The sequence below is a fragment of the Lithobates pipiens genome, unplaced genomic scaffold (assembly GCF_037356315.1).
Source record: "Lithobates pipiens isolate NorthernLeopardFrog02 unplaced genomic scaffold, aLitPip1_a1.2 Scaffold_28, whole genome shotgun sequence".
Taxonomy (NCBI): domain Eukaryota; kingdom Metazoa; phylum Chordata; class Amphibia; order Anura; family Ranidae; genus Lithobates; species Lithobates pipiens.
In genome coordinates, this window is record NW_027507789.1 from 115,510,712 (window position 1) to 115,523,887 (window position 13,176).

The following is a 13,176-nucleotide window of genomic DNA, read 5'->3' on the forward strand; positions in this document are numbered from 1 at the left end:
CATTACAGACAGACATAAAACTTTGAAATAAATAGTAGGTCTAGGGATCACAGGCTCCACCTATTGATTGTCTTAATTCAATTATCCAAAAAAGAGAATCAGCTGTAATACATATAAGGGATCCATGTGTATGCCACTAATTTTCACACACCTTGTAGTGATAATATGCGCATGTATGTACACACACATGTACACACACATACATACATTCATACATGTATAGACATATGCATAAGAAAGCACACCATAAAATTCAAAAAACATTAAATAAAAAAGATGAAAATAATAATCCAGGTATGTGGAAAAAAAAAATAGAAGGAGGGGGGTTAATAATTTACTGCACACATTTCTAATACATTAAACAATGCAAACTGTGCTTTTGAATAGATCTAACTTACAATACTACCACGAGCGTTACTGAAGGTTTCCAGATATAGCCATAGTAGAATAACATGACTTTGCTTGTTGTTCCTGTTGAGGCTGTCTCACACTATTACTCATGTCCTGTATCCTGAGGCTATAATAGGAGAACAGATTTCACCATTTGAAACTGAAGCATTAAGTGACCCATCTGGACAAGCTATTGGGGAAACCAGCTGCAACAGAAACTGGACACCATTTAATTGTTTCAGATGTGAGCGTATAGTGCAAAAAAACAACAAAGAAATACAAATACTGCAGGGAAACAATAGTGAGCAATGAGATCACTAGTAAACTTCCAGGTAAGTGACTCACCTGTTTTTTTCACCCAACTGTCTTAATCACCGTAACTGATTGACAGTGCATGATACCTATGCAGGGGGGGGGGGGGGGGGTGTCACTAAAACCTGTCTGGAAGTTTAAGAATGTGCATGAGACTTCTAAACTCAATATCTATTTTGCTGAGTTTAGAATAACCTTTAGGGCCCATAACTCTACTAAGTGATTGGTTAAATGACAATACAAGTGAATTTTGACTGTTTGGCTTCTTCAAACATTTTTAACCATTTTATCCCTGAATGATAAATGTAGGTTTATTGTATTTCTAATGTCCAAAGTTTTTTTGTTCTGCATAGGGTGAAATCATTAAAAAATGTATATAGCACTTACCCCCAAAGGAGCGGCTGATATTTGATTGGACCTGTACTCTGCTATATCCACCCCCAATAATTTGGTTCAACCCACTTGACACAGCTGTGGAACAGTGTTGGTGTGAATCTAGGCAACAAGGGATAATCCCACAATAACAGTATTCCAATTAGGGTGACCACATCATCCCTTTAATCCAGGACACATATGAATTACACGGTTCTGAGGCTGATTTAATGCAGATAAGGCACCAAGTGAGTTTAATTACCACCTTAATCAGCCACAAAACCTGTGTAATTAATTTGTGTCCTGGATTAAAGGGATGATGTGGCAACCCTAATTCCAATAATATATAAAACATAAAAGGTTGCGCTCTAGATTATAACACAAAAATATCAGTGAATAATATATGAAAAATATTGTAATCCCAAAGTGTCCAAGGAAAACACTTTCCTTTAAATAAAGTTTTCAAATACGATCAATGGATTGTGTTCGTGTCCAAAAATTATCCAAACAATGTCCAGTATCTGTGCAATATTGGTGACACTGATGCCGCATACACACGATCAAACTATCCGGCGGACTTTTTTTTCCCAAAAGTTCGGCAGACTTAGAAAGTAGTTTTGACTCAAAAATTGTCCATCGGACTGTGAGTCCGGCGGACAATCCGGACGTCAGTGTGCTAGTCCACCGGACTTTTGAAATGAACGGACTTTCCCGCACACTGAGAAAAGTCTGTTCATTTTGAACGTGGCTCCAGGTAGACGAGACTAGCACAGGTCAATGGCGGCGAGATTGACACGTCACTGGCCCCGTCACCTGGTATGGACTTAAAGGGGAAGCCCTATGCCGAAAAAACGGCGTGGGGGCCCCCCCCCCAGGTCCATATCAGTACCTTATCCAAGCAAGCTACCCGGCCGGTCAGGAAAGGGTATGGAAAGGGTATGGGGACGAGCGAGCGGCCCCCCTCCTGAGCTCCGGTGGTCTTCTTCCGTCTTGGGGGTCTAAGCAGACTTAGCAGTCTAATGGGAGTGGGTTCACATTAATCCGTGGCATCCTTAACACGATCTTAGGAAAGCCGTTGCAGTTCGACCGAGTACATCGGGCCCTTCGCCCCCGAAATGTTTCCTTAGATCAGCCAAAGGACGTTATATGCCGCCTGCATTACTTTTCAGACAAAAACTATAATGATCAAAATGCAGAGCATGCCTACCATAGACTTTGATGGGGCCACTATCAGCATTTTCCCATACCTGTCTAAGGACACGCTGGACTGTCACAGAGCTCTTAAACCCCTTCTGGATCTCCTCCGCGCAGATGGGATTACGTACAGATGGGGATTCCCAGCGCGTTTAATCGCCACTAAAAACGGCCGTTCCCACACCTTACGGTTCCCGGAAGATCTGCCCCCATTTCTGAAGGAACTCAGTTTGCCACAAGTAGATCTCCCGGGATGGCAGGTCCAGATCCCCCAGTTCTCCTCTGCTCTGGATCCTCAATGGCGGAGAACCCCGTCAAAAAAAAGGCGCACATCCAATCCAGGATCTACACAAAAGAGCGGCTGATTAATGCTTTCTGGTGATCAACTTTTTTTTCTTGTTTTGTCTCTTTTTCTCCTCAATCCAAATCACTTTTTCATCACTACTAGACGTTAAAGGCCCATGCTTAGAGTGGACACACCTAATTACTGAAAATAGTATCGCAACTCTTGACAGTGCAATCGCCTCATGCTACATTAGTGGACTCAAGGTGCCCCTCTATCATGGGGCCTTTTTCCTTTTCCGGACCGATGGAGCGGTCCTGTAAGTATTAATACCTGTTTGCCTGGACATTGTTTGTTTTGTTCAATGGTTCTTAAGTGCTGCCGAATGTTTCAGTTGCTGATACCCAGTATGTTTCATCTTTACATTTTTGTGTTCTCTTTTATTCTAACGCTTAGCTAAATGCATTGCTCCCATGTGCCTTTCGCTCAGTAAACCCCCTACCCCCCCCCCCCCCCCGCCTTTTGGGGTTGGAGGGAGTGGATGGCATTCATGTCATGACTCCCAACTCCTTGTTTGAGGTCGGGACTGCCCGCCTGCTCTCCCCCTCCCCTCAGGGATCATGGCAGATTTCTGCGTGACTGGTTAATTGTTCCCAATGGTTCATTTTCAGAAGTGATTTCTAGATACTTCAGATTGTCTCTCCTATCTCAATTTCTCTTCCTTCCCTCTATCTCTCTCTCCCCTTTCTCTACCTCCCTTGGTTGGCTTGTGTGGAAATTTAAGCTTAAGGGTTACACTCTGTTGATGTTATGGCCTCACTAACAATTACCTCATATAACATAAGGGGTCTGAATGTTGCCGCAAAAAGACACCAAATTACCCATGAATTGAAAAAAGCCACATACTCAATTGCCTTTCTTCAAGAGACACACTTGACTAATGCAACACCGATCAAATTGACCTCCCCCAAATTCCCGCAATGGTACTATAGCTTGTCTGATACTAACAAAGCGAAGGGCGTGACCATAGGTTTCAACAACAGGGTTCCCTTCCGTCTTGTTGAAATGTTAGCAGACGATCATGGTCGGTATCTTTTTTTAAAGGGATTTCTGCGTAACACACGCTGCACCCTGGCAAACGTTTATTGCCCCAACCGGCACCAACCTGCCTTCCTCTCCCAGACCCTCTCTAAATTAGCACAATTTGCCGATGGCATAACTATCCTCGTGGGTGACATCGGTATGCCTTTAGACCCCGTCTTAGACACCTCACAGGGCCGTTCAAATATCCAGTTTAAAAGACTGTCCTCACTCAAACGCAGGCTCCTCGATCTACAACTGATCGATGTCTGGCGGATGCTCCACCCCAGAGACAGGGATTTTTCTCACTTTTCTAAAACACACCAGTTGTACTCGCGTATTGATAATATCTTTTTAGATCAGCACCATCTCCAGTTATTGTGGTCCGCCCATATAGGAACGGCCACCATATCTGACCATGCACCCACGTCGATGTGTATGACCATGCCCTCCTTAGCGCACCGCTCCAATAACTGTAAACTCAATGACTCTCTCCTCTCTAACCAGGTAGAGGTATCCGAGTTGTCCTCACATATAAAACAGTACTTCAATGAAAATACTTCTTCCGAGTCCTCCCCCTCCATTGTGTGGGAAGCTCACAAGGCTACCATGAGGAGCCGCCTCATTGAACTAGGATCGAGGAAAAAAAAAGGAGCATGATCAGCAGGTCGCGCAGGTCCTTGGTCAAATTGCAGATCTGGACAAACAACATAAACTTACTTTACATATAGCCCACCTAAAAGCTCTCACTCTGAAGCGGGAAGAATTAAAAACCCTCCTGGATCTGGACACTAAAAGGAAATTCCAACGATTCGCTCAGACAATGTATGAGTGGGGGAATAAACCCGGTAGACAACTGGTGAGCTCCCTCAAGCCGAAACGAACCAGGTCTTTTATCCCCAAAATAAAACTCCCCAATGGAAATTTAGTGCACGCTACTCCACACATAGCCACGGCATTTAGGGACTATTACTCTGACTTGCATAACGTGCAGAGCAAAATGCCCTCGCTAACCCCGGGGGAAAAACGCAACAGCATACAGTCGTATTTAAAAGAGGCCAATTTGCCCACATTATCCACCTCCGCACTCCAGGCACTAGAAGAGGAATTCACTGTTGAGGAATTCCGGGCTGCCCTGAGGTCCTCGCCCACGGGAAAGGCCCCTGGCCCCGATGGATACACCATCTGTTACTATAGAACATTCAGTGACATCCTACTCCCACACCTCACGGCATATGCCAACTCAATCTCACGCAAATCCTGTTTGCACGTGGAATCTCTCACAGCCCACATCACAGTCATTCCTAAACCAGGTGAAGACCCTACATTATGCAGTAGTTATAGGCCGATCTCCCTGCTTAATGTTGATGTTAAGCTTTATTCCAAGGTTCTGGCCAATCGGTTACTTCCCCTTATCCCCAGCTGGATCTTGAAGGATTAGGCTGGCTTCATACCGAGTAGGGAAGCCGGGGATAACTCTTTCTGGACAATCTCCCTGATTCAATACGTACGGCGGTGCCCCCAACCTACCCTACTTGTTTCCACTGACGCCGAAAAAGTGTTCGATAGGGTGGACTGGGACTACCTCAAAGCGACTCTGCATCACCTGGGACTTGGTCCCAAAATGTTCTACCGCATAACCTCCCTATTGTCAGACCCACGTACCTGACAGGTGAGCCCGAAATAGCAGGGGAAGGTCTCCCTTACGGGTCTGGTTCACGGCCCCTGATAGGATGGACAGGAGGCACGGGAGCGCAGATGGGTATGAGAGCCTGGCGGGTTAGTTGCTGAAGGAGGGATCCGACGGCAGGGTTCAGACAGGTAGACAGTCCCTCACGGCTAGATGCAGGAGCAGATGCAAGCAGAAGGTGGGAGCAGGTCCAGCCACAGGCACAGATGACAGCAGGCAGGTAGTGCAGAAAAGGGATAAGCAAGTTCGAGTCCGGGTCACAAGCAGGGTTGGCAACAGGCGGGCAGCGTGGTACAAGGAGCAGGCAGATGCAAGGTCAGAGACAGGCCGAGGTCAAAGGCAGGCAGCAGACAGGGAAATCCAAGGGACGAGCCGGGTAAACAGGAGTTCAGGAACACAAGCGAAGTCACAGGGCACAGGAAGCTGCAGATCGGACAGCACCGAGCACACCACGGGGGAACACTTAAGTAGGCCGATTGGCGCCAACGCGCACCGACACACGCGCACCAGTGTGCACACGCGAACGCGCAACCGTCCGCGCGCCCAGCAGCGCCAGCGCGCACCAGCACACACCGCCGCCCCGCAGCGCGTCCAGTGACAAGTCCGCTACGGGCAACTCTCTGACAGTGCCCCCCCCCTCAAGGGCAGCCTCCGGATGCCCATCCGGGCCAATCTATCCAAGTGGGCACTTTTAAAAGCACTGAGCAGTTCCTCCGCATGTAAATTGCTTTCAGGTTCCCAGGAGTTATCTTCCGGACCGTACCCCTTCCATTTAATTAAATACTGGATTTGGTTACCCCTCCTTCTACAGTCCAAAATCGCTTCCACTTCGAATTCCTCTTCATTATTAACGATTACGGGTTTAGGTGGGCCCGAGTTCCGGCCAGTGAAAGGATTAGGAGTAACAGGTTTTAACAAAGATACATGGAAGACTGGATGAATCTTTAGGGAACTGGGCAAGTCCAACTCATATGTAACATCGTTAATTTTCCTTCTGACCGCAAAGGGACCCAAAAACTTAGGACCCAGCTTCCTTGAGGGACAAGCCATCTTCAGATTAGCCGTAGAAAGCCAGACCTGATTGCCCGGTACAAGGATGAGTTCTCCTCGCTTCTTTCTGTCAAACATCCTCTTGTTATAATCCTGGGTCTTGGCCATAGCCTCCTGTAGCAATTTGTTGTTGGTCATAAAAAAGTCAATTGTCTCTGAAACTGCAGGAATGGCACACTCAGGAACCGAACCGGGCAAGAAGGATGGATGGTAACCATAATTTGCAAAGAAAGGCGTCTGTTTGATAGCAGAATGCAATGAGTTATTATAGGCAAATTCGGCTAGAGGCAGAAGAGAGACCCAGTAGTCTTGTGAGAAGGCAGAAAAACAGCGGAGGTATTGTTCCAAGGTCTGATTAGTCCTCTCCGTCTGCCCATTCGTCTGGGGATGATAGGCAGAAGAAAACGCTAACTCAATCTCAAGGGAACTGCACAGAGCCTTCCAAAACTTGGAGGTAAATTGGACACCCCGGTCGGATACAATGCTTGAGGGAACTCCATGCAACCTCACCACTTCTTTAACCACTTTCAGACCGGACCAATTTGCTGGTCAAAGACCAGACCACTTTTTGCGATTCGGCACTGCGTCGCTTTAACTGACAATTGCGCGGTCGTGCGACGTGGCTCCAAAAACAAAATTGACGTCCTTTTTTTCCCACAAATAGAGCTTTCTTTTGGTGGTATTTGATCACCCCTGCAGTTTTTATTTTTTTTGCGCTATAAACAAAAATAGAGCGACAATTTTGAAAAAAACGCATTATTTTTTACTTTTTGTAATAATAAATATCCCCAAAAATATATAAAAAAACATTTTTTTCCCTCAGTTTAGGCCGATACGTATTCTTCTACATATTTTTGGTAAAAAAAATCGCAATAAGCGATTATTGATTGGTTTGCGCAAAAGTTATAGCGTTTACAAAATAGGGATAGTTTTATAGCATTTTTATTAATAATTTTTTATTATTTTTTTTTTTACTAGTAATGGCGGCGATCAGCGATTTTTATTGTGACTGCGACATTGTGGGGGACCCATCAGACATTTTTGACACATTTTTGGGACCATTGTCATTTATACAGTAATCACTGCTATATAAATGCACTGATTCCTGTGTAAATGACACTGGCAGTGAAAGGGTTAACCAGTGGGTGGCAGTGTAGGGGTTAAGTGTTCCTAGGGGTGTGTTACTAACTGTGGGGGGGTTGGGCTTTCATTTAGTGTACACTGATCTCTGCTCCAATCACATGGAGCAGAGATCAGCGTCACTAGTTGCTAGGCAGAATGGAAAAATTTTGTTTACACAGCATTTCCTCCATTCGGCCGCTCCGTGAGACGATCGCGGGGATGCCCGCGGCGATCGAGTCCGCGGGTCCCGCGACCGGGCTCACGGGGGTCCCGACCAGCGCGGGAGCGTGCCGCTGCCGGCGCGCACCCGATGGCACGGCGGCATCGAATATTGGACGTACATGTACGCCAATATGCCTGCCCGTGCCATTCTGTCGACGTACATCGTCGTGCGCTGGTCGGGAAGTGGTTAATGAACACCTTTGCAGTTTCCAAGGCCGAAGGTGTGCCTTTCATGGGCAGAAAATGGGTTATCTTAGACAGTCTGTCGACCACCACAAAGATGGTAGAGAAACCTTCCGCCAGGGGCAACTCCACGATGAAATCCATTGAAATCATCTTCCAAGGTCTTTCTGGAACTGGCAAGGGTCTTAGTAGACCCCAGGATCTTGTCCGGCTAGTCTTGTTCCGGGCACAGGTGGTGCAGGACTCTACGTACTTCCTGCAATCACTAGTTAGCTGCGGCCACAAGAATGCACGCTGTACCAAGTCCGCCGTCTTCAACGTGCCTAAGTGGCCGGCAAGTTTGTGGTCATGGCAGAGCTCCAGGACAGCCATCCTCACATCATCCGGGACTAGGATTTTGTCCCTGTACCGGAACATGCCATCTTGTGACCTCACAACATTCTCAACTGGCGGGGACCACCCCACAGAAGCTTGTCTAATCCGGGACAGGAGATCCCCCTGAAGAAACAGAAAATTTCCAGCAGGGAGGATGGTATCTGGAAGCAAGGTATCCTGGGAGTTATGAAACATGCGGGAGAGGGCATCTGGCTTGATGTTCTTGGAGCCGGGTCTGTACGTGATGTGGAAGTGGAATCTGGAGAAGAACAATGCCCACCTCGCCTGCCGTGGTTTCAATCTTTTAGCCGTTCTCAGATACTCCAGATTCTTATGGTCGGTATAGACCAGGATTGGATGTGCAGCACCCTCCAGTAAGTAACACCACTCCTCCAAAGCTGCCTTTATAGCCAGTAGTTCCCGGTCCCCCACATCGTAATTCCTCTCCGCTGCGGAAAGCTTGCGAGAGAAAAAGGCCACAGGGAAGAGAAGGAACCTTGTCGCTGGGAGAGTACAGCCCCTACCGCGATTTCCGAAGCGTCCACCTCAAGGACAAAAGGCAGGGCAGGATCCGGGTGCTTTAGGATGGAAGCAGAAGTAAAAAGTTCCTTCAGTTTCTGAAAAGCAACTTGGGCCTTAGGGGACCAACAGAAATGGTTTCCTTGCTTGGTTAATTCAGTGATGGGGGTGATTATAGCTGAGAAGCCCCTAATGAACTTCCGATAAAAGTTGGCAAAGCCAATAAAACGCTGGACACCCTTTTTATCGGTAGGAGCGGGCCAATCCAGAATAGCGGACACTTTCCGAGGGTCCATCCTGATGCCATCAACAGAGATAACCAGGCCAAGGAACTGTATGCTTTGGAGCTCAAATTCGCACTTCTCCAACTTGGCGTAAAGTCTATGATGCCTAAGGCGGGTCAACACATTTCGGACGTGTCTGCGATGGTCAGAGACTGAGGAAGAGAAGATTAGGATGCCATCCAAGTAAATGATAACATATAAATCTAACAGGTCACGGAAGACGTCGTTTATAAAGTGTTGGAAAGTGGCGGGTGCATTACACAGACCAAAGGGCATAATGAGGTACTCGAAGTGCCCGAACCACGTACGGAAGGCAGTCTTCCACTCGTCCCCCTCACGAATGCGAATCAAATTGTAGGCACCACGGAGGTCTAACTTGGTGAACACAACAGCGGATCCCAGTCTCTGGAAGAGTTCAGACACTAAGGGTAGCGGGTAGCGATTTTTGATGGTAATTTTATTTAGCTCCCGATAATCAATACAAGGTCGAAGAGAGTGGTCTTTTTTTTCAACTAAAAAAATGCCGGCCCCAGCTGGGGAAGTAGATGGGCGAATGAAGCCTTTCTTGAGGTTTTCATCCAAATAGCCCTTCAGAGTTTCCAGCTCTTGCTCCGTTAGCGGAAAAATCCTTCCAAATGGGACCTCAGTTCCGGGTAAAAGCTCTATCGGGCAGTCGTAAGATCTGTGCGGGGGTAAGGTTTCTGCTCCTTTCTTGCTAAACACATCCGCAAAATACCGATAGGGCTCAGGAATTGCTTGAGGGGACTCAGGATCAGAGTCCAGACTGAGAAGCTGAGTGGACGTGGAAGGGACTTCAAGAAGGCAGTGCTGTTGGCAGTAGCCGGAAAGAAACTCGACCCTCCCTGAGGCCCAGTCGATGTTGGGGTTGTGGGCTTGTAGCCAGGGCATTCCCAAGATAATGGGAAAAAGAGGGGAAGAAATGGCGTCCAAGCAAAGGAGTTCACGATGGTTAGGACCCATGGTGGCCAGCAAGGGGATGGTTTCCTGGGTGACAGGACCAGAACTTAGGATGGAGCCATCGGCAAGGTGCACCGCCAGGCTCTGGGACTTCGGTCGGAGGGGAATGCGGTGGTTGGCAGCAAATGTCTGGTCAATAAAACAACTACAGGCTCCGGAATCAATTATGACTGGAACTAGGATATCCTTGTCGGGAAGCTGTAGAACAACAGAGAGAGCAAGGTGAGAAGTAGACTTAGGCAGATTAGGAGCATGCTTGAAAGGAATCGGAAGAGACTTACGTGTCTTGTTAGGACAAGGCGTGGTACAAGGAGCAGGCAGATGCAAGGTCAGAGACAGGCCGAGGTCAAAGGCAGGCAGCAGACAGGGAAATCCAAGGGACGAGCCGGGTAAACAGGAGTTCAGGAACACAAGCGAAGTCACAGGGCACAGGAAGCTGCAGATCGGACAGCACCGAGCACACCACGGGGGAACACTTAAGTAGGCCGATTGGCGCCACCGCGCACCGACGCACGCGCGCGCACCCGCGCACGCGCAGGCGCGCGCACCAGCACACACCGACGCCCCGCAGCGCGCCCAGTGACAAGTCCGCTACGGGCAACTCTCTGACACCTATACTCCACTCCCACGGCACGTGTTCACATAAACGGCTCTTTAAGTGACTCATTCTCACTGTATAATGGGACCAGGCAGGGCTGCCCCCTATCCCCTCTCCTATTTGCTCTCACCCTTGAACCCTTCCTGTCCACCATTAGACATAATATCAATATCCATGGGGTCCAGATAGGTTCCACAACCCATAAATATGCAGCATACGCTGATGACATCTTGTTTTTTGTCCAGCTCCCTCGCATCTTCCTACCTAATTTAATGTCGGCCCTCTCTACCTATCAAAAGCTTTCCAACTTCAAAATGAACCTTTCCAAGTCAGAAATTCTGAACATTAACCTTCGCTGATGAGAAGCAGATTCTATACGGCCCCTCTTCCCTTTCAGATGGGTTCAACGAACCATGAAATACTTAGGAATCTATCTTACGCCTAATATTCATTCCCTTTTTCGGTATAACTACCTTCCTCTACTGAACAACATCAGAGAAGACCTGAGAAATTGGAAGAGCCTCTCGCACTCCTGGCTGGGGAGGGTTAAAGTTATCACAATGAACATATTGCCTAGAGTTTTATTCCTATTCCAAATGATTCCCACGGGGGAACCCATAGGGTTTTTTACCGCATTACAGACCATGATCTCCCGCTATATATGGAGGAACAGTCACCCCAGAGTGTCTAGGGACATCTTACACCATTCCAAGGATGCTGTGGGTCTGGCCCTACCAAATTTTAGGGCATATTATCATGCTGCCATACTCTCCAGGATAGCAGATTGGAAGTACGCTGCTAACACTAAGCTGTGGGTTGACATGGAATACTTTCTATGTGGTGCAGACCTTACGGTTGTGCCATGGATCCCCCGCATGCACAGACATCTTAGCCACGAAACCTCCTCGCTTACTTCCTCTACCTTGGATGTAAGGGACAACCTACACAAGAAGTTCTGGTCTTATGACTCCCCTTTAATGCCACTCCTTAACCATCGGTACTTTTTGCCAGGACTACTAGACCCAGGATTTCGGGCTTGGTCCCCAGACCGACCCCTGTTATTGCACCAGGTCCTCCGGACCACTACCATTAAGCCTTTATCGGATATCCTCGGCGCCAAACCAATTACATAGTTACATAGTTACATGGACAGGTGGAGGTAAGCTCAGTTACAGTGCTTCCTGCGAGCCCTTCCTCGACCACTAAGAGGTCCTGAGAATCTAAATTAAATTGAAGATGTGTTTTACCCAAAGGATCCTCCATCACACTGCATATCGTTGTTCTACAAGGCCCTTATCAAACTCCTTCACAATTCACACCCGCCTTATGTGGTTAAATGGGAAGAAGACTTAAACGCACGTCTTACGGACCTACAAAAAGGAAAGGTACTGGCTGAAGTTAATTACAAGTTGCTTACCAGGCGGCACTATACTCCAGCGAAACTACACCGGATGTTCCCCGAAAACTCCCCGCTAGGCTGGAGGAACTTTTGGTCCAGGGCCACTCATGTACACATCTGGTGGTCATGCCCACTCATCAGACCGTTTTGGTCCAGCGTTCTCCAAATCATACAGCGGATCTCGGGCATCAGCCTTCCCAATGATCCCTGGGCCATTCTCTTCCACGCTACTACAGATCCTGTTGGCTTGTACAAACGCTCCATAATTCCCTACTTGTTGAATACAGCCAAGGCACTAATACCTGCCCTTTGGGGCCAACCCAAGATTCCGTCACTGAAAAGTTGGATGCATAAAATTGCGGCCGTTCACCTCATGGAGGACATCACTCACACCAATAAGAATACTTCACAAAGACATTTTTTGACGTGGTCTTGCTGGAGGGAATTCACCACCACTTCATTTTATAAGGATCTTATAACGCAATCCCATTGAGCGGTGTACACCCTCACAAATCTTCCGGGACAGCTACATCTACCAGAGGAGTCATTCTCTTCTTCTCTTCCTGTGGACTGGTCTTACCGTACCCCTGGTTTAATTGTTGAATAGTGAAGGATCTGTTACACTGATTCTCTATGTGTTACCACGCAAGCCACCTCCTCCCTCCCTCCCCTCTTGATCCTCCTCCCCTTCTTTTTCCCCCCTTCACACTCTCTCATCTTTCCTTGCTCTACTAACAGTATTTCTTTGCTTCTATGACAGACAACTTGAAGCCCAGTCCTTGAACTAGTGCTGTGTAATACACCCATACCCTCCAAAATGTTCGTTTCACTGGCATTTACACTTTTCCTTCTCTGTATTAAGTGGCAATATGTTCTGATTTTGGATGATTAGACGGTACTTGGTAATCCTGTTATCTAGCTTTAGGGCTTGGGTGCTGTATGTTGACTTTACTGTAAATGTTTGTTGTTTGTCTTTAATAAACATTTATAAAACAAAAAAAATGGGAGTGGGTTCATAGTTGTCAGCCAGCTTCTGCAGGACTGAGAAAAGTGAAAGGGTCTGCATCCCTTTAGATGTGATTCCCTATTGGGAGTATCTGATGCCAAAAAATCTGACTTTTATCT

At 47.3% G+C, this 13,176-nt stretch overlaps 1 long non-coding RNA gene across 1 annotated transcript in view; it reads left to right on the forward strand.

Annotated features, from left to right (window-relative positions):
- The first annotated feature begins 448 nt into the window (after positions 1–448).
- The window catches only part of LOC143934890 (uncharacterized), a 35,978-nt gene continuing 23,250 nt past the window's right edge, over positions 449–13,176 (forward strand). Inside the window, exon 1 of the long non-coding RNA XR_013263417.1 lies at positions 449–722. This is a non-coding gene — a long non-coding RNA (uncharacterized LOC143934890). The remainder of the gene's footprint in view (positions 723–13,176) is intronic.